The sequence below is a fragment of the Lissotriton vulgaris genome, chromosome 7 (assembly GCF_964263255.1).
Source record: "Lissotriton vulgaris chromosome 7, aLisVul1.2, whole genome shotgun sequence".
In the NCBI taxonomy this organism is placed as follows: domain Eukaryota; kingdom Metazoa; phylum Chordata; class Amphibia; order Caudata; family Salamandridae; genus Lissotriton; species Lissotriton vulgaris.
The window spans coordinates 1,739,439,189-1,739,462,075 of NC_141695.1; the positions used below are offsets into that span (position 1 = coordinate 1,739,439,189).

The 22,887-nt window shown below is 46.4% G+C and overlaps 1 pseudogene; it reads right to left on the reverse strand.

Annotated features, from left to right (window-relative positions):
* Positions 1 to 9,893: 9,893 nt before the first annotated feature.
* On the reverse strand, positions 9,894 to 11,019 carry LOC147706532 (DNA polymerase beta pseudogene; annotated as a pseudogene).
* Positions 11,020 to 22,887: the final 11,868 nt, after the last annotated feature.

Genomic DNA, 22,887 nt, shown 5'->3' on the forward strand with positions numbered 1-22,887 from the left:
GTGAAAAACTACTGCCATTACTTAAATGGGTTCCTCTGCCCACTGGGATGTTAACAAAGCTCCGGGTACTAGGTGAAAGCTTATAGGGCGTATAAGGGTAAAAATCATATAGATCCCAAATAGAGATAACACCATCTCCATTTTGAGGTAGCCATGTTTTTAAGTATGGCACAATGTGTCTGCTCCTGAATCGTATCAGGATCAAATCCCCCAAGATGTCTTTTTTAAGGGGTCCAAGCCATCCCACCCTCCGGACACTTATTATACGGCCATCAAGGTGGTAAAGCAGAGGTCTGTTTTTTGATAACCAGAACTTGACCTTATTCATAAGTTCATTGTGTCTCTCAGTTTTGCCTTTTGTTAGTTCAGGGACTCCCGATAGAACTATTACAAAAGGCGCTGCTTCTGGCGGTAAATGTATATGGGTGGTTCGCACGTGTTTAGGTGGGATGTGGCGTGGTGTTGTCACTTTCTGGGGGCCTGTGAGATTGGTGGGCAACAAGGAAGTGGTGGTTGAGAATTGAATAGGCGCCGCATCATAAGGAGTAATCGGGTTAGGTAGATTTGTGAGGGCGGTTGTCGGCGAGCAATCAGTAGTTGCAACGTGGGCTGTTGGTTTCAGGAAAGATTCAATGGAGTTCTCCAGCCCCGTGAGCTTATTCTCCAGCGTATTAATTTTATCCATCAAGGGGTGTATTAAAGATTTCAGCAATTGCTCGATCATGGTCAGGAGGGCCTGATGGGGAGGTGGTGACAAATCGTCCAGATGAACAACAGGTGGCACAGTAGAAGGAGAATTAATTAAAGGTGGAATTGGACTTACAGAAAGTTTATCAGATGTTTGAGATTTAGTAAGACTCCCATTATCTTTGTCCCCCTCGATCTTCCTTTTGGCCGGCGTGACCCTGAAAGGTATAGATTTTTTATCCGGAGGAGATTTCAGCTCCCTTGTAGGTGGTAGTAAGCTGCTGCGTTTTCGCGTGGGGGAGAGTGCTGCTGGAACATATTTAACCTTGCACAGACTATTTAGGTCATCCAGCCATGGGAAGTTAGATGGAGAATGTGCGAATATATCATCTGGGATTGTATTAGGCATTTCCCCTGCTTTGGGCTTGGGCATGTGTTTGTGAAATACACGTCGGTAAATTACCTCGGCAAACAGCCAAAAGGAGTGGCCCGTCCCCGTCCACCTATGTCCGATGAGGGCCGTAGAGGGCCCGCCCTTTGCCCGGGCTTAGCCCGGCGCCCGCCCGCGCGCGCGTCCCGCGGGGCCGGAAGTGAGGGCTGACTGAAATAGGCTCCGGTAGTAAGTGGGTGTGGCCACCGCCTCCCGAGTCCTCCCGCTGCCTCCACGAGTGTCCGTGCACTTCACTGTGCACGCGCTGCGCCTCCCGTGAAGCGGGAGACGCGAGGTCTGTTTTGAAGTCCCCCGGTTGCAAGGGGGTGTGGCCGCCGCCTCCCGAGTCCTCCCGCTGCCTCCACGAGTGTCCGTGCACTTCACTGTGCACGCGCTGCGCCTCCCGCGAAGCGGGAGACGCGAGGTCTGTTTTGAAGTCCCCCGGTTGCAAGGGGGTGTGGCCGCCGCCTCCCGAGTCCTCCCGCTGCCTCCACGAGTGTCCGTGCACTTCACTGTGCACGCGCTGCGCCTCCCGCGAAGCGGGAGACGCGAGGTCTGTTTTGAAGTCCCCCGGTTGCAAGGGGGTGTGGCCGCCGTCTCCCGAGTCCTCCCGCTGCCTCCAAGAGTGTCCGTGCACTTCACTGTGCACGCGCTGCGCCTCCCCTGAAAGCTTTTCAATATAAGGTGATATGTCCGACAACATCTGTCTGTCATACGTCCCGAAGGATTGCAAGGGAGTTCGCGACACGGACAGTAGTTGCCGCAATAGTTGAGACTTTCTTTCTTATTGTGTCGAGGCGCCTTCCCTCCCTACCCGGGGGAGCAGTGACCTGTGTAGACGGATTTTTGGCTCTCCTCTGAGCCGCCTGGGCAACCACAGAATCCGTTTTTGCCTGACCAACAAGGCATGCCGGTGACTTGTTAGGCGCCCTATACTTTTTATCTACCCGAGGTAGAACTGCAGGTAGAGACCTTCCTTCCAGATAAAATCAATAATAGGGATGGACCAACTTTGTTTTTGCGGTAAGTCTTTAAAATCATATAAAAAACACTCATCCTGCTTAGCTTCCATTGTGATGAGGAACCTCTTTGTTGCCCTGCCCATTATTTGGTGGAAGATTGCGATGTCCACCGGCGGAGAATCCGCCGTAGGTTGGCCAACTGGAGATGGAGTTTGTGCCTGATACTCATCCCACTCCGACGATACTGACTTGTCGTCTACTTCGCCTTCTTCTCATTCTTCTTCCGAAGAATTATCATTCTGCGTATGATGAGATGGCCCTAGCGAAGAAGCTATTGTAGGCCGTATCTCCGTAGCTGGCAGCGGAGAAGCTGATCTTGGAGGCCTCAGTTTTGCCGTAGATGTTTTCTTGGTACCGGCGTAGAGAAGTGAGAATCACCTGATTCTGATGGTGGAAAACAGCGATAATAATTGCTTAACATATATTGAAGATTATACAACAGGTCCAGCGGCATTTGTGTGGTAGGCGCAGACACAGGAGCCCGACCAGAAGCCTCAAGGAATTGTTCCTCCTCATCTTGTTCCTCATCCCGAAGTTTTATAAGCAGCTCAGATGGGCTTCTGGCTGCACGGAAAGTGTCATCTTCATAGGATTCCTCTTCCTCAGAATCTAGTAATTTTTCTGGCAATTTCAATGGAGACAGAGTTGTCAAAGATGAACCACGCTTTTCCAAGAGTGAAGCTGTGGTAGACGGTGAAAACAGAAGTATTGCGGATGGCTTGGATGACCAAACTTGCATTTCCGTACAAGTTGACAGTGGCGGCGTCGACGGTGCCACAGTCGACGGTAAAAAACCTGTATCTGACTGAGAAACAAGAATCTTGGTTGACGGTGTGTCCGTCGACGGTAACATTGTCGTCTACGATGACTTCGTTGACGAGGGTGTCTTCTTCGTCGACGATGACGTCGTCGACGGAAGCGCCTTGTTCGTCGACGAGGATGTCGTCGACGGGGGTATTTTCTTAGTCGACGAGGATGTCGTCGACGGTATCTTCGTCGACGAGGCAAGATGTTCGTCGACGTTCGAGTCGACGACGGAGTACCTGTCGACAGTACCTTCAAGATTCTCGTCGACAGTGGGATGTCGACGGTAGATTGCACTATCTTCGACGACGAGATAGGTCGAATTTGGACCTGAACCAGCGTCGACGGTGAGGAGGCTGTAGACATCACCATAGCTGGTTTTGGTGAGGAGAAAGTCACCGTAGATGTTGAAGAGGTGGCCACATGAAGAGATGGCGACTGTGAAGCTGTATTTGATGCAGAAGTGGTCAAAGGAGCAGCCTGAGGTAAAATTTTATGAGAAGCTGTCTTGGAAGATGTAGATTTTCCAGTTTTCTTTGAGGGCGTACTAGGACCAGATTTAATAGGTGGAAAAGCCTTTTTAGAAGTAGAAGGCACGCCAGAATCCTGAGAGGATTGGGCTTTTTTCAACACCTTCGCCCCATGAGAAGCTAACTCAACCTCAGGTTTCCTCTTCCTAGAGGATATTGAAGACCCCGAGGTGATGCTCCCTACCTCAGAAGCGGGGTTATCTTGGTCCTTTATCCTCTGGAGCCACAGGAGAAAATGACCCTCTCTGTCCCTGAGGGTTTTCTGAGGAAAAGTCCTGCAGATTTTACACTCCTTTGCCTCATGATGTGGATACAGACAATATATACATTTCTTGTGAGGATCCTCCTTGAACAGCCTTAGCTTTCCACAGGAATCACAAGCCCTAAAAAGAGATTTAGAAGTAGACATCTTTAGAAGGTAAAAAACCAACCAAAGTAAGAAGAAACTGAGCAGAGCTCAGGGAGACTCCCTTCACACGACGAGCGGTAGAAAATCTGAGAGGCTGAGCCTCTGGGGAGAACATTCTGGTGGGTGCTGTCACCCAATTGGCTGCAATTTGGTCTATACAAAATGACTAGGATAGTCATGAATGTGGGAACTTTTGCTCCTGTAGCTTAGGGCTACTTTATTCCTGGTTGGTTATTACCAAGGTTTTTTGGCTATTACAGGCACATCATTGCTTTTTTATATACTGTGGGAGTCCCACTCCGACGACGATTAGAGCGGCAGACCCTGATGCAGAGGTCTAGCCCGGGACCAGGGTTCAATTCCCCGCCTTGGCGGGTCTTGGGCTCAAAATTCCACGGACCTGATAATTCTCGCCTCGGTGCCTATTCCAATCATGGAGTCCCACTCTGCAACTCTGGGCAATAGCTTGCTTAATCTCCACAACGGCCCCCACAACGCTAAGGATGCCTGGCCTCCACCCTGGGGGTGCCCAGGAGTGGACGCCTCACAGGGAAAGCCAGAATGGGTTCCACAGCGGTATTCGTACAAGCGCCTTGAGACCCTTGCAGGTGAGTAGTGCGCTATACAAGTATTAATTTACAATTTTACATTCAGGCATGTGAATCTATGAAAGACACCCCAATACTGGAGAATCCTGAAAATCCCAGAATTATGGACAAAAGGCATCAATAAAAAGAATTATAACAGAATAGACATCGAAATAACGGACCGACCGTGAAATATACGAATGTGGTCACCCTACCTCCAACACATGCTGTCTCTCTTTTACCCCATCCTCTGAGTTCTTGGAAATAAGTCCTGCTGCTGGTGTAGTGACACTTCTCACTGTCCAATCACTGCGAACTTACTGAAATATTCAAGAAGGTCTCTCCATTGGCAATGACCCAAGAGAATGGTACAACATTGACTCCTAACCTGTTTTACAGTCTTGTGAATGTGGATATAAATACTCAGCCGCTGGGAGGTGGCTTCATTAATGAGACATACGTTTTGGTGCGTTTGTTTGAGCTGGTCCTCTTCATTGTAGACAGTGCTTAATTTGTAAAAAAAAAAAAAAAGGGCCCAAGCCACTGCAGCTTGCACCACCATTGCCCCTACCAGCCATGCCAGTGACAGTACCAACACACCTACTAACCATCACACTCCTACAAGAGGGATAATTCAGACTATTCTTGGCCCCCACAGCTGTGAGAAGGGTTTGGTCGGCAGGTGTAAGTACTTTTAAACGTTTATTTAATTAATAAACACCTGTTAGGTGTTCATCTTGAATTTAGACAAACATCGCCCTCATATGACAGACTGTCTTTAGTACCGGTATTGGCAATTAAGTGCTGGTGCAGAGTACCGGAAAACACTGGCTAAAATTAAGCACTGATTGTGGAGGACTTACTATCACTTGATGTGAAGCCCATGGGCAGGAAATGCAGAGATCTGATACTGTAACATTTCATGTGCTTAGTGCACCTTTCCAACTGGTGTTGTCTTGCAGCACAATGGCCTTGGCAATGAGCTGCTGAAGACAGCACGTCTTGTCACTTTGATTATAATGTGAGGTCTACGGTCTAGGAACACGCAAGAGGTGCAGTGAGACGAAGGTCCATGGACAGGAGGCACCAGATGATCAGATAAGGCCAAGACACAGAGGCTAATTTGTCCTCATGGAGTAAAGTCTCGGGGAGATGGTGTATACTTCGACAACAGTCATAACTCAACTTGCACATGTTTCAACCCGCCTTGTAAGAAAACAGAGCGATCACCAATTCAGACCTGCCATCTCACACAGTGCTGCCAAATGGCACATAGATACATGTCTGATCATATGGCCACACAATGAAGAGGTACACTCACACGGTGAGCTGGAAACCCTTGCACAGAGGTTTCCAGCACAAGCGTGAACGCTCGGCACACCTGAGTCCAGTTAAAAACATCCTCAGGACAAGGGAGGTGTTGCCAGATGAGTTGCTTATTGGTGCACAGGAGGGTAGCTGGAGCTCGTTTGGCACAGTAGGGGGGGGAAGACCCACTCGCCAAAGCCATGCCACCCACTCACACAGTGAAACATATTCTTAGGGTGGCAGGTCTGCCAGGTTTTGTAGAGGTCACAGACCAGCACCTGTCAGTAACTGGTAGGGTTCCACAGATGCACAGCCTTATACCACTGCTCCAGCAACACCAAAGTTAGTGAATAGTAGTTCCACAAGGCAAACCGAATCACTTATAACGCATGGTACTGTGTCACAAGCCTGGACGTCTAGACAACCACAAAAACATAGCAGGTTACTGCAATGAAAACATACATACATAGCTGTATCATTGATGAAATATTAATGTGGAACAGGCAGCAACAGGGAAATACAGGAAACCTCTGCGCCCTTCAGTCTGTTATGCTGTGAGGAAGCATTTAGAACAGTGTTTCCAAAACTGTGGGCTGTGACCCGCTGGAGGGTTGTGAGCCGATTTTTGGTAGGCCGTGAAAGTCCAAGCAATAAAGAAAGATGCCTGCAAATTCTGCATTTATCTTATCACATTTGCTGCGTCTCAATTCTGACAATTTGCTCATTGTTTTTTAGGTCGAGCCTAGCACAGCGGGCATGCGCTGCTCTAGGAAAACAACCTCTTGGAATCAATCTAGACTTTTTACACGCTCATGCGTGAGTTTTATTTGTGCTTTTTTTCTATTAGCCTTTGCGTGCGAAGACAGCACGCAATTGGGCAAAGGCGGACGCATGTCCCACCTTTCCCAGGAATTGTATCCGCCCACGGCCCACGGCTTGCGGTTACGAGCAATGAATGTCTGACAAAATATCGAGAGACAGAATATCGACATGCAAAAATATCGGAGCAAAAATATCGACAGCAAAAATATCGGAATCCTATCTTCATTAAGGTAAGTACAAAAATATCGAAAAAATAATATCGAAGTACAAAAATATCGGAATCAAAAATATCGTTTTTTTAAATGTATTAATAATAATGTAAAAATAATATTTAAATACATATAATTTTACAAGTATTAAATAAAAATATGAAAACAAAATTAAAACTAATACATATACATTTAAAATTAATAAAACACTTAAAAATTTTAAGTAATTTTAATTTTTTTCATCTAATTTATTTGATGTAATGTAATATTTTTTTGTTTTTACCCTGTACGCCTGTACCCCAAAAACCCAAAACTGACCCTGAACCCTAAAAATATCCCTGTACCCCAAAAACCCAAAACTGACCCTAAACCCTAAAAATACCCCTTTACCCAAAAACTGAAAACTGACCCTGAACCCTAAAAATACCCCTTTACCCAAAAACTGAAAACTGACCCTAAACCCTAAAAATACCCCTTTACCCAAAAACTGAAAACTGACCCTGAACCCTAAAAATACCCCTTTACCCAAAAACTGAAAACTGACCCTAAACCCTAAAAATACCCCTTTACCCAAAAACTGAAAACTGACCCTGAACCCTAAAAATACCCCTTTACCCATGAACTGAAAACTGACCCTGAACCCTAAAAATACCCCTTTACCCAAAAACTGAAAACTGACCCTGAACCCTAAAAATACCCCTTTACCCATGAACTGAAAAGTGACCCTGAACCCTAAAAATACCCCTGTACCCATGAACTGAAAACTGACCCTGAACCCTAAAAATACCCCTGTACCCAAAATAAATTAATATTATTTAATTACCAATTAATTATTAATTAACAATAACAATAAAGTAAATATATTAGCACATTTGCTGTAATTAATTTAATTTAATAATTAATATTATTTTTCCCAATTAATTAATTAAGAATAACAATAAATTATATATAAAAAAAATTACTATAATTAATGTAATAAAATAAATAAAAATAATTAATTACCAACGAATTAATAATTATAAATATGTAAAAAATTATAATAATTAATTAACTAATTAATAGAAATTAATTACCAATTAATTATTAATTAAAATATGTACACATATATCAATTAATTAATTATTATTAAATTACTTCCCACCCTATTCCCCTATAAACCCATAACCCGCTACAGAACATATTTATCAATTAATCAATTAATTAAAAATAATTAAAAATTAATTCTCAATTAATTAATAATTCCTACTAATTAATAATTAATTTAACATAATTAAATTACTTCCCACCCTATTCCCCTATAAACCCACAACCCGCTACAGTAGTAAAAGACAATATTTAATTAAATTACATTAAAAAGAAATAATAAAACATAATAAATACAATATAATATACACTAAATTTATTTAAAAATTGATATTAGTAACATCAAAGTTATTAATTTCGATATTGTTAACATCGATATTTACAACTTCGATATTACTGATATCATACCAATACAATATAATATACACTAAATTTATTTAAAAATTGATATTAGTAACATCAAAGTTATTAATTTCGATATTGTTAACATCGATATTTACAACTTCGATATTACTGATATCATACCAATATCGATATTTAGACTGTCGATATTACTTACCTTCGATATTTTTGTATATCGATATTTAAACTTCGATATTTTGGTATATCGATATTTAAAACTCGATATTTTGTCTGTGTACCACGAGCAATGGCGTGGAGTGTGCCATCTGTTATTCGCGTGCAGCGGTGGGCAAAAGCTTGTGTGCGCACCACTGCCGGGATTGTTTACCTCGCTAGAGTAACACTTATCCCACAATGTACTGCGCTTGTGCCTTTACTCGTGTGCTGGAGGCACACGGTCCATGTCCACCAAGGGCTCTCTCCGCCTTTCATCTCACATCTGTGGCCCAGCGATAACGTCAGCTCGGACCCGAGAGCCCCAGATGGAAAAATATGTTTCATCGTCAGATTGCGCTGCACTGCTCTGAGTCACACATATGGCTTGCTTTTTGAAAACAATGTTGATAAAGTCCTGGCGCCATGTGGAGGAACACAGGGATATTACTGGGAAAGTATATATCTGATATCAGCCTCTTAATACACTGATGGCACTCACGGTCCCAACTTTGTTTCAATTATCGTTTCACTGCCTTACTTGTCTCCTCTCATGTCTCCGCTGCCCCACCCTCATCCTTCACCCCTCCTAACCTCCTGTCATCTCGCTCCATTCTCGGAAATAATCATCAACGTCTCTCCATCCTGCCATCCCCTCCACCCTCCGAATGAGTCATCTCTGCCCCCCTCCCCCTCTCATTCCCTTTCCCAACTTCCTGCTCCGTTACCAATCCCTGGCTCCCCCTTCACTCGCATGGGTAACCAGGGTACGCCCTAAGCTACTTTCAGGTCTAGAGGAGGGAGTGGCCAACCAACAACAAGAATAAGGGGAGCGTCTATTATGACCTATATTTCTTTACACTTGAGCATTAAAGTCTCTTCAAAATTACATACAGGATGCTACAAGAAACATGAAATCATTCACTTAGACTTAGTATTTGTATCTTATTTCTTTCATTTATTTTCTATCATTTTTATAACAGTTTTATTTTTCTCATTTTTTAGTAATTATTTTATCAAAATAACCATACAGTGACATGGTAACATATGTACAAATGAGTTTAAAATGCAGGATTAAATCATGTCTTGACAGAAACCCCTCAACAATACATATAAGATTACTCTACACTCATACCATCATTCATACGTATTCAATCTTTCATACTGACTGTCCTGACATTACTAATACAACAAACAACAGTGAACAAAGTGAAAAACATATAAGGTGTCCTATTGTAGACTCCTCAAGGTATAAATGAACCCGTAGTTTTAAGTCTTCCTTTTTATTGTGAGGATTAATAGTCTTTTGTAATCCTTTCCTTTCTTTGTTCGGGGTTTGATTTTATTGTGTATGAGGGTCTCTGGTGCGTACTCGCCCCCTCATGACCGACCCGCTCTCTTCCTACAAAAAGGAAGCAATAAAAAGAATTCAGACTACACCCTTCACGGCCTAAGATTCCCACATCCCAGTCTCCAGAACCAGACAAACTAAGACTTCTCCTCGCTCACTCGCTTTGGTCTTTTGGTTCTCGATATCGCCACTGGATATACTAAAAAATATCTTCTTCGCTGTCCACAGGAAGTGGTTCGCCAGCAATTCCAGTGACTCCTATTGGGCGGATGATGTACTCGTTCAGGGTAAACCCCTTCTCCAGGGCATGAGTTCTCATGTTCTTATTAAAAATATTGCTGCCAGTGAAGTAAAGTACTCCGCAGTAGTACTGATCCTTAGGAATTAACCTGATGTCCAACCTGCAATATGGATTCTTCACTCCATTTTCTGCTTCTAGCTGGCACACCCCCATGAACTTAGTGTCTCCTTTAGACAAGGTGTCTGTGATGAAGCCACACTTCTTCAGCTGGTCAACATCTCTATGTAGAAGTTTTGGCTGTTTAATGGTTTCAGAAGTGAAACGTCTATATCCCCACTCGACTCTGCACCTATTCTGAAACTGCCGCACACAGTCGCTGCGTACTCAGAATCCAATTTTCTCACTTGTTCCAACACAATCTCCTGCATCTGTAACATCTCAATCCTTGGAATCCGCTTCTCAAAGTCTTCAAAATATTTTAGACCAATCCGCTGGTGATGGTTCAGCTTGTGCTCGTTCTTTTTCAAATCTTCCAAGGTTCGGATTCCCTCATCGAATAGCTTGCGGGCAGCTGCAGGGTCAATTCCAGTCACTCGAGTCAAGAAATTGATTGAAGAACTGGTATCATCATTTCGAATCTTTTCCAGCTTCCGCAATTAAATACTCATCAATCTTTTCAGCAATTTTGGCACCAACCCCTTCCAGTTTCTTTGCTTCACTTCCATTTTTAACCTTAGTTGGATATTTGGAAATAACAGATGCTGCTTTCCTGTAGGCGTTGTACTTGTGGATTGCTCAATTAACATTCCTCTCGTAGTTAGCAAGTTCAGTCAGAAAGTCGGTGATGCCCTCGTTGGGAATCTGCTCGGGTGTCTTCCTCTTGCTCATGGATACGTTCTGATACCGCAAAAACCACAGCTGAGCCGAAATGTGTCTACGGTAGGCTAAACAGGGGGTTAACTGTAAATAGGGTTAAAGCTGCAGTCAATTATCCTCCAAGCTTTGTAGATGAGTATTCGTTTATGTCATATACAGCTTAAGAGCACGTATTTCATCCAGGAGCAGTTCTATTGAGAGAGGAGGAAGAGAGACAGTAGGTGTGGCAGGATCCTTTTTGACTCTATTAATGGAGGATAGTGACAATGAAGTATTTGGTTTAGGTGCAGTTTTAACATTGACTTGAGAGGAAGGAGGTTCGGATGTTGGTATATGAGAGGGCATGGTAGACATAGCTTCAGTAAGGTGAGGTATATTTGTTTGCCTAGGGTCTTCCATGTCATCTTGAAGAACGGAAAAGGAATTAGAGGTAGGCAATATTGAGGGTTTTGAGCGGGAGGCAGATAAATTGGGTGAAATGTTACCTTGCCCCACTCTGGTTCTCCCCATAGACATGAGAGAAACAAGTAGGCAAGTATTTATAGAACAGGAAGTTGATAGCTCTTAATTGGAAAGCACTGATATTTAAGAATGACCACAACGTAAGCAATGATACTGCTGAGAATTAGTGATCAGATTATAGGATGACTTCCAGCAATGGAGAGATAGTTATTGTAGATCACAAGGTAGAAGGAATGACGCAGAGATGAGTTTGTTATTAAGTAGTCAGCAAATAGAAGGAAAGATCCTCTTCCAAGAAATTAAAAACAAAAACTTTGGTATTAATGTGAAAAGAGAATGTAGTAATAAGCGCCAGAGAGAACCACAAGATGACAGTCACTTTCTTTCAAGATATAGAAAAAAAATGTTCTCATGAAAAATGGTATTTGTGTTTAAAAGTAATTGCAGCAGCAGATAAATACTAGAAAGAACCACCAGATGGAAGTCTCTAATCAACTAGAAAACTTACTGCAAGCTAGAGCAATTTTCTAAAAAGTAAAAAGAATACTTGCTATAAAACAGAGTATGTGGTTCCATGTTGCACACATTCAACATAGTAGCACACTGTGAGGAGGAAAACTGTTCTGAGAGGAATGTGAAAAAATATCAGCTGCATTCCAGTTCACGGAGGGTGTCACACACAATAGGACAAGAAATACGATGAGAGTGGTTTCCTCGTTGTAAAGAAAGTGGTGACTTTTAAGAATTAACGCTTTTAAATAACTTGAAGGGTTGTGTAGAGAACGGCATTCTCACAGGAATGTTGACCGCTATGTGAGGTAAAGTCACGGCGAGCCCAAAATGGCGGTCGCAGGCTTTTCACTCAGGGCACCGCATATCCAGGACAGAGTTTAAGGGGAATTATGGCTTACCGTGGCACAACGAACGTATCTTGAGATGCCTTAGAGGTTCCGACGTTCAATTTCTCAAGCACAGTTTCCCGCAGAGCTCCTCCATAGGTGAATGTTTCCGTCTTCCTTGATATCGGCCTGGAGCTAAATCAGCTGGCCGCCATTATCGTTGGCACTCAAGCCACGCACCCCCAATTGAGAGCTCTCATCACTAAGGCGGAAGAATCTGAATAGAACATCAGCAATGGTGTGGTCCTACCCAGGACGGTGTTCCACTGTAAAGCCCATTCCTTGTAGGGAGATGGGTCACCTCACCAGCTTGGAATTTTCAAACCTCATTTACATGAGCTATATGAGGGGCCCATGGTCTGCTGAACCCGTAAATGAGAAACAAACATGTATGGTCTCTGCTTCTTCTGTGCCCACACCACAGCAAAGGCCTCCCTTTTAATCGCACCCCACCTCTATTACAGTGAAAGAAACCTACTGGTTGTTTTTGGCCTTCCTGATTCAAATGTGCTAAGACAGCCTCTATGCCATGCTCTGAAGCGTCTGTCAATACTATGACTCCTTAGAGAAGTCAGGAGCCTTGAGTGCGGGTGCTGTACACATGGCCTCCTTGAGGGTATCAAAGGCTTTCTGTAACTCTCCATCCATATTACCTGTCTGGGCTGCTTCTTTGAAGTCAGTTCTGTTAAGGGTGCAACAATGGTGCCATATCTCTTAACAAACCTCCTATAGTATTCTGTAAGGCCCAGAAATCCCAGCACCTTGGTCTGTGTTTAGGGGGTTGCCAGGACAGATTTGTCTCAATCTTGGCCTGGAGAAAAAGCTGCACCTTGCCCCCACCCACCATGTGGCCCAGATACACCATGGAACCCTCACTTATCTGGTACCTACAAGCCTTGATAGTCAGGCCCGCCTGCTGCATGGTCAGAAGCAACTCCTGGAGGTGGTGCAGGTATTCCTCTTAGCTGGAGTTGTAGAAAGCTATGTTGTCCAGGTAGGCGACACCGAATGCCTCCTTCCCAGCCAGGACCCTGCTCACCAACCTCTGAAAGGTGGCAGTGTCATTCTTTAAAGCAAAGGCCATCACCCTTAACTAAACGTGGCCCTCTGGGTTGGAGAATGCGGATCTCTCGTGCCTCCTCAGTCAGAGCAATCTGCGCCAATGTCAGATAAAAAAGTGCTGAGGAACTTGGCAGCACCCAGCCTGTCTATGAGCTCATCAAATCGGGGGAATGGGGTGTGCATCAGTCTTCATGACAGAATTGGGGCCCCTGTAGTCCACACAGAACTGAAGTTCTGGAGTAGCACCGGGTGGGGTAGCCTTGGGTACCAGCAGCGCAGGGCTGGACCAGGGACCTTTGGAGGGCTTGATCACCCGTAACACCAGTATCTTGGGGACCTCCTCCTGGATACTGGCCCTCACCTTGTCTGACAACCTGTAGATCTTATTTTTAAGAAGCTGACTGTCCCATATGTCTGTCATGGATGCACAGGTGTGTGAGTCCAGGGGTGAGGGAGAAGAGAGGGGTGAGGGAGAAGATTGAGGCAAAGTCCCTCAGCAACTAGTGACAGTCACTCTGCTGCTCTGGGGTCAGGGTAGAGGAAAGGTTGACACCCTCCACTGACCCATTGTGCTCTTGGGCATAGGGGGTCTGGGAGAGGCCCATTCTCCTCTACCACTACTTCATCCATCACCAGGAGCATGCTAACTGCGGACCTCTCAAAGTGTGATTTGAGGTGGTGCATGCGGAGCCCCCTTAAGGGATTTTGTAAGGGTCTTGAGATCCACTAAGCAGGTGGACTCCCCCTTCTGCTATGTCACCTTACATGGGCCTGTCCAGTAACCTGGAGATCTCTGGGCTCTACAGGTTCCATAACCCACACCTTCTGGCCAAGTTCAAACTCTACCAGAGGGGTCTTCTGCTCATACCAAGTGCTTCATAACTTCTTGACTGGCCTCAAAGTTGTTTTTTGCCTTCTTGCAGAAGCAGTGCATCTGTTGCGGACGGACAGCATGCAGCTCACTACATCCTGAGGGGATTTCCTGAGAGCTTACTCCCACCCCTCTCTCACAAGACTAAGAGATCCCCTAGCATGGTGACCATAGAGGAGTTCAAAGGGACTAACTCCAACTCCCTTCGCTGGCACCTCCTTGTAGGGAAAGTGGTGGCATGGCAGGAGAACGTCCCACTTACGCCTCATGGGCTCAGATAGGCCTATTAGCATGCCCTTCGTGGTCTGGTTTAACTTATCCACAAGAATGTTGGTTTGGGAGTGATGGGTGTAGAGAACTTATAGGTTACCCCACACTCATCCCACATGGACTTCAAGTATCCTTGCATGAAGTTAGTGCCCATGTCAGACATTAACTCTTTGGGGAACCCCACATGGGTAAAAAAAAAACAGCAGGACCCTGGCCACCGCAGGTGCCGTCACCAACCTTAGAGGAATGGCCTCTGGGTAGCGAGGGGCAAGGTCCACCAAGACCAGGATGAACCTGTTACCCAAGACTGTCTTGGGATCCAAGGTTCCAACTATGTTGAAGCCTACCCTCTCAAAGGGTGTGCCAATGGGGTCAGGGGAGCTCTGAGCTTTTCCCCTGACTTCCCACTGGCCTGTCAGGTTTTCCAGGACCTACAGAATACATCTGAGGTCATCTTCATCTGAGGCAAACAGAAGTGGGCAACACGCTTTGCAAATGTATTGTCTTGCCCCAGATGTCCTGTCAAACATTTTCAATGATCCTAACTTAGAAGGTAGGTCCTGTAATATTGGGGGACCACCAGCACAAAGGGCTGCCCCAGGAAAGTTATGCTTGCAATATAGGTCCAATAGATCAGGTGATCTCCAGAGGTGTCACCTGCTTTCTGGGCCTCAGCTTGTCGCCTCAAACACTTTAAAGTGGGGCACTCTTGCTGTGCCTTGCAGAAATGCTCCCTGGTGGACCCACCCTCAAGTTACCAACCAGCAAGCTCAGGCAAGTCATCCTCAGGTGCCATGTCAACCTGGACCAGGAGAACTTCAGGGGCTGGTTTCCAGTGCCCCTTGCTCCCATGCTTCTTGAGAGCTGCCTGGGCCATTGTTCCAGGCACCCAGGACTCCCTTCCCAGGCAGTCGTGACTGTGTGGTCATACAGACCCATTCAAGCAATCCCAACAACTCCAAGTGTGACTTGAGCTCCACCTCCCTCCACATAGTGTGCTACAGGTTGTTGCCTAACAGGCAATATACAGGCATGGCAGGGATCACAGCTACTTTAGAGAACCTAAGATCTATTGCTGCTCACTCAAGGAGAACCTGAGCCACCAATAGATAACTCTCAGGATTGTATGCGACTATGACTTAGTGGAGTGTGTTAGGGAGGGTCTGCTCTGAGGACACCAGCTGACGCCTTACAGTAGTCATCCTGGTTACTGTGTCTCTCAGAGCCTTCACCCATTACAGATTGGCTGTAGTTAGATGTGTTGGCAGGCATATGGGCTTTTGGAACCATCTCCTTATCCCCCAGAGAAATAAGGGTCACCTCTGTCTGTTCCCCAATGCTAAGTGGGACCACCTCCTCCCGGAGTGCTACACTCGCAAAACCAGAGTCTACCCGCCGATGGGGGGGGAGGGGGGAGCGGCGGGGGGGCAGGTGCGTCCTGTTGGAGCATTTGGAGTTTCATTGGAGTGCCCATACTTGTAGCACTCTATGCATTGTGGGACAAAACTCCATATCTGTTTATCAAAGAAGCAAACACAAGTAGATGATGGAGAGAACGCTGAAACTTTTCAGACATTCACCCCCAGTCACAGATCTGGATTGATCCATCATCGTTCTCTACCTCACTTCGGCACCCCAGTTCAGACCCAGCTGTGTGCAGATCAGTCTTGACCCTGTGTCTCATGGGAAGAGTCCAGCCAGAACTGCCAAGCAATGTCTTCCCTGGACAGGAAACAAGCATCCTGGGACCATTTTCGGGCGAACACCCCCTCATCAGCCAGCTAGCTTGAATCCAGTGGCAAAGTGAGCAAGGGACCCACGTCTGGGCATAGACTGACAACTTAGGGAGAATAAAGCAAACACAAGGAGATGATGGATGGAGCACTGAAACTTTTTAGACACTCACCCCATGTCACATATCTGGGTTGAATTCATCATCATTCTTTAGCTCACTTCGCCACCCTAGTTCAGGCCCACCCATATGTGTCAGGTACCCCACAAGACTTACCCCTGCTTGTGAAGCAATTCCGCAGAGACGACAAGAGCACCCGTCCCTGTACCCACCTGACCCTCGTGGAAGGTAAGACCCAGCAGGTATGAGATGGACGCAGGGAAGGGAGCCAGGGTGTAGAGGCTTAAGGAGAGTGTGGAGCTTGCGGGTTATCCGGTGCCAGCTGGAAACCAGAAAAGAACCAGATCAGAAACAGAGCTAGATCAGAAAGGAACCACCCCACATAACACACACAGAACTAGTGTCCTTCCGGGAACTCACCAGTGCTTCTGGAGACCGCGGTACCCAAACATCAGTTCAGCTCCTGATAAGGACAGCTAAAGTGAGGCGCTCCTGCGCGGGACACCCAAGCTTAAACCAAAGGAAAGCGCTCCTGCGCAGGTACAAATAAACAAATGTCAAACTAGAAGGCAAAGCGCTCCTGCGCGTGTAGCATGTATTGGAACTTAGTCACGAAACTTGTGGCATCCCTGGTACTCAAAACAAGCTACATACAATGCTCCTGCTTAGCGGAGCTATTCCCCCAAACAGCGCTCCTGCGCGATGGGGAAACCAACTGTCTATGAAAACAAACCCAAAGTAAAGCACTCCTGTGCAAAAGACCCTTAACCCAAGGGTTAAGGGAGGCAAAACAGGTACCGCCCTGAATAGCGCTTCAGCGCGGAGAACCACGAGGAAAACAAGCAAGCGCTCCTGCGCGAGTTCATGTGATGCAAAATATTAAGCGCTCCGGCGCGGCGTAGACCTGGCAACAAACAGCGCTCCAGTGCGGCTTGAACAAACAACAGACAGCGCTCCAGCATGGCGTAGGCCAGCAGGTAACTGACGCGTCTCAGCTCCGGCAATCACATCCGCGTCTCAGGAGCATCCAGTAAGGATTCGAAGCACTGATCCGGCGGGAAACGCGATGTTTAAGCGTTCCCCCCGAAAGTGCTTCAGTGCTCCCAGGTCAGCTGCCCAGGACTAGACCAGGACTCAACTTCCGCCCGGAAGTGAGTATCCCGGCAATTCTGTGTGTGCGTTAGCGAGGATGGCCGGGAGCGGCAATCGCCGTGAACCGTGACAGCATGCAAATCAGTCTTGATGCTGTTCCTCATGGGCACAGTCCTGCCCGAACTGCCAAGCCAGGTCTTCCCTTGAACAGAAACAAGTATCCTGAGACCGGTTTCGGGGTAACACCACTTATCAACCAGGCTAGCTTGAATCCAGTGGCAAAGTGAGCAAGGGATCCACGTCTGGGCATACCTTGATAACTTAGGGCAGACAAAGCAAACACAAGGAGCTGATGGACGGAGTGCTGAACCTTTTCAGACACTCACCCTCAGGCACAGATCTGGGTTGAATCCATCATCATTCTTTAGCTTACTTTGCCACCCAGTTCAGACCCATCCATATACAAATCAGTCTTGACCCTGTTCCTGATGGGAACCGTCCAGCCCAAACTGACAAGGCAGGTCTTCCCTGGACCAGAAACAAGCATCCTGACACAGATTTCAGTCCATAGACTGAGCCGCGAGGAGTGGAACCTGAGTTGTGACAGCGTCCCAGATCGTGTAAGTACGGCATAGCCGACACATAGATAACAAGCATTTACAATGCAATGGTTTCGCCTTTGGAAAAGTTAGAGCTATTGGCATTGTAAATGACAACATTTGTATTTATGTGTTGGTTTTTAAAACAGATAAATAAATGGCATTGTCATTTACATTGCCATTAGCTTAATCTCTCACAAATGTGAGACCTATTGTACCCTACGGACGAGCTCAGAAGACAGCAATTACTACCACACACACACACCCAGAGCCAGCCACACACACCCAGAGCGCCAGCCACACACACCCAGAGCCACACACACACACACACACCCCCAGAGCCACACACACACACCCCCAGAGCCACACACACACACCCTCAGAGCCACATCCAGAGCCACACACACACCCCCAGAGCCACACACACACACCCCCAGAGACACACACATACACACACACACACCCAGAGCCACACACACACACACACACACACCCAGAGCCACACACACACACACACACACCCCCAGAGCCACACACACACACACACAGAGCCGCACACACACACACACACACACACCCAGAGCCACACATACACACACAGCCACACAGAGCAACATACACACAGAGCCCCCCCCCACACACACAGAGCCACACACACACACACACAGAGCCACACATACATACACAGAGAGCCACACATACATACACAGAGAGCCACACACACACAGCCATACACACAGCCACAGAGAGCCACACACACACAGCCACACACACACACAGATCCACACACACACACAGAGCCACACACACACACAAACACACAGCCACAAAGAGCCACACACACACACACACACACACACACACAGAGCCTTGCAGCCCCCGCAGTACAGAGCTGGGGGCTCTTTGGATTTAGCTAGTAGTTTAGCCACCTACAGGAGCTACGCCAGGCCCCCGCTAAAACAGCAAACCCCAAAGACGAGTGTGTTTGGGGCATGTGGCGTCCCAGGTGCCCACCTGCAATCGGCGCCCAGGGCACCCGGGCCAAGGGGTCAAGCAAGGGCCGGAAAGCATAGCCATCACTGAATTGTATAGATTGTTTTTTTTGCAATACAACACCAGCCATTCAAGTGGAAAATGGTGATTATAAAAGGCTTCATGCTAATTATTTAATCCCACATGTGCAAGCCAGGTAGTGGTACAATGCAAATGAGTGCCGGCCCAATTGCTCTGTGTGTTGCTGGCGGAAGTAACACGCATTGAAATGTGAAGATCGAAGCCCAGGACACCTAGCCTGAGCGTGAACAATAGGGGGCGAGGTTCAAGAGTTGCAACCTTGACCCGCGCGCTGGCACCAAATGCCGCACTGAGTTTTAATGGTGAATACCGGTGCCACAAGAGGCCCCCCGCAGCTTGAGGACACATTGCGCATCACCAGTCAGTGTCGCTGCAGGGGGGAGAAGGAGAGCCACGTGCTCGCCACCCTCCCCCTCACATGCCCCACTCGTCCTCCAACCCAGCACAACTCCCAGGTGGTGGCTGCGTCCTGGAGGGGCCGAGCCATTGTAATGCTGCACCCCCCCTCCCGCTACATGCTGTGTATGAGCAGCGGCGTGGACAGGCACCGCTCATAGGGCCTCGCCGATCTGGTGCGTGTCACCTGTGCGATTGGAGGGGACATGTTGGGTTAATTTAAGATTGAATTACCATGGCCTGTCAAAATTCAACAAAATGTAACATTGGCCCGTACGGGGATCGAACCCAAGACGTGTGTGTAATCGGCACCAAGCTCCAACCAACGGAGCTAACCGGCCTCTAGTACAGGCCGGCACTGTCGGGAAACTTTTCCACCCCCTCCTTGAGCAGCTGCTCTGAACGGGCGCTCTAGAAACATAGTGCCTCAGTCTGCTTCTGTCACCAAAGCCCGCTGTTTCCCATCCGCCTTGAGCCAATAGAAGGCCCAGAGGTCACTCTACGGACTATGTTTGGGACCCCGCTGCCGCGACTCCGAGCTGCACTGTGTGTGTGCAGATTGACGAGCGCCTGGCCTCTGAAGAAACACCCAAACCACTTCATTATCGCTGGCAGGCGAGGTGTGGTTACTCCCTGTGCACGGCTAGAGAAATACATGCTGACACCTACTATTGAGACAGTCTTTCCCACATGTGATATGCTTTAGTCACCTTGCAAGCAAAGGATAACAGGGGAAGGGCCATTTGTAGCAAACTTGGACATCACATCAGTAGGGACACTATCCCGTCGCAGCATAGCTCGATAGCAGTGAAAACAAAGCAAATTCTTCGACAAAACCTGATGCAAGACAATCCTTCAGCTGCAGGGATCTAGCCTAGTGGCAACTTCAAATATATCAGGTAATGTGTAGGATATATGGAAATATATGTTCTTCCTGGATGATTTGGAGTCACCTCCCAAAAACAAGCAACGGAGAGTGAAAGGGTAGGGGGGGCGGGAACGGGCACACGGGGAGGGGGGCGGAACGGACACACGGACAGCGGGAGGGGGGGTCGGGAACGGGATAAATATTAAAAAATGCTGCTTACCTGATCAGCGGCCTCAGTGCACAGCCCACCCCTGCAAAAGACACAGTGGAAATGGAGAAAACATGACGAGACCAAAAAAAAAAAAATGCACAAACCCACCGCCGCAATGACGATCGGAAAGGGGTGGAGAGGGAAAAAATCGCGAGAACGCCCACGAATCTGGTCCGGCCTTGACTGACAGATCCGGCTTCCAATGGCTAGCCTCCATTTATGTAGCTAGCCAATGGGAGCCGGGGGACGTTCCTATATCCCATATAGTAAACATTAGATTTGGCCTGCGCGAACTGCTTGCGCAGTAAAACCAGGCGAAACCTAAAAAGGGCCTGGAACTCTTCCTTTTTTGCACCGACTAGATCCTGACCAAATCATTTTTATTCACAGAGTCCGATACTGGCACATGATCCCCCCTGGTTCCAAGGCTCGTGGGGCATTATTATATCCTCAAAGAAGTATGTGCTGTATTATCCCTTTATATCTTTTGACCTCCGCCTTTAAGATTTTGATAGCGTGTGTCATAATAGATCTAATGACCTCTATTACCTCACAGACTCATGATTTTTTCCCTATAGAGTGTATGATTTATGTTGTATGTGTTTTTTATGTCATGTATTGTCCATTTATTTTACAGGGCACAACACAAGTAGATAATCCTCACGTTTAGGACATAGTGGAATAATACCAACCACTGTTTACATAAGCCATCACGGCTGCATTTTGCATGCATCTCATACCTACGTTTTTTTACTGCTGTGTTTCTCTTACAGATGACCTACTCGGAAGTACCTTGGGTATTGTATATATAACGAAAGACGATTGGGTAGTAATATCTACTCATGCATTAATTTAATTTCTTCAACATCATTGTTGTGATCAGAAGGGATCAGAAACTTTTCCTGAAGAAGAAGCAGCACGCGTCGAAACAAGTTGACACACACAGGAGTCATTGCACATTAAAGCAACATACCTCTGACTCACCTTTTAAATAATACCGGCTCGACGGAATATTAAAATTTTCTAATTCTCAAGAGCTAGCTATTTTTTAAAACTCACTTTCCTATTCACTCCTGGCCCTTTTTTCACCCACTCCTACACCACACATAGTTGTAACGTCAGTGCTCCCACGTAGTCGTAGGTCGTAGCACGCGCCGTCCCGCAGCAGGACCGGAAGACCCCGATGATGAAGCATGACACCAAGGGCCCTTTTGGTGTGTGAGGGATATTTAAGAAATATTATGTGCTTCCCACCATTGTAGGCAATGCACATGACCCACTAATTGTGATCCTCCTTTTTCCTGTAAAGACTCCCCGAAGGTGAATCCCATTGTTTATTACACATTACCAGAGGAGGACGTATCCACCTCCAATGTCCATTTGTTGGCTCTTCACTCCCCATTTTGTTAAAAAGTGATATATGCTGTAACACTCTAGAAGGGACTTATAAGTAAATTAGATAAGCTAATCAGATATTAGCCAATTTTGCCATGTTTAAAGGAGAAAGCACATTCACTTTAGCACTGGTTAGCAGTAGCAAAGTGCACAGAGTCTAACAAAAATGAATTCAGCAAAAATAGGAGGTGTGAAGGCAAAAGGTTTGGGGGAAGATCACACTAAGGCTGACAGGGCTAACACAACCTAATAGGCAAAGCACAGTGGTCCTGGTCACATTTTGATCCAGTCTCAGATTCAGAGCTACTGAATACCATAACCAAGGTTAAACTATCAAACCCTCATGTTGAGGCTATACCTGGCTTCATCAGCAAAAATCTTACCAAACAACTTCTACTATACTGGTCCACCTTAGTAAACTCCTCTCTTGAGGAACACATTTTCCACAACTGTTTAAAAACTTGTCAAATCTGTCCACTCTTAAGAAACAATCCTTAGATGTCAATGACTTGAACAGCTTCACACATGCATCTACCTCTTCGATTCTTACTAAAGGTGATAAAAAACTGTGGAGCTACTCAACTTTTGATTGAGATCAATACAAGAAATATATTTGATATCTTCCGTATAGACTTACAGCACAGAGACCACCCTTCTTCAAATAGTTGAAGGCTCGCGGCTCATCCTCAACTCATTCAACTCCTGTCTACTTGTGCTCCTTAAACACTTGGCTGGTGTTTAAACAACACCTTGAAAGAACAGATGGACATTGAATGGTCGCCATTGACTGGTTCGCCTCCTATATCACAAACCATTCACAAGTAGTCATAATTAGAAGCTGTTATTTCTACAAAGTTAGCTTACAAGACAGGGTTTCACATGGCGCAATCCTCTCACCAAGCCCTGTTCAACATATATCTAC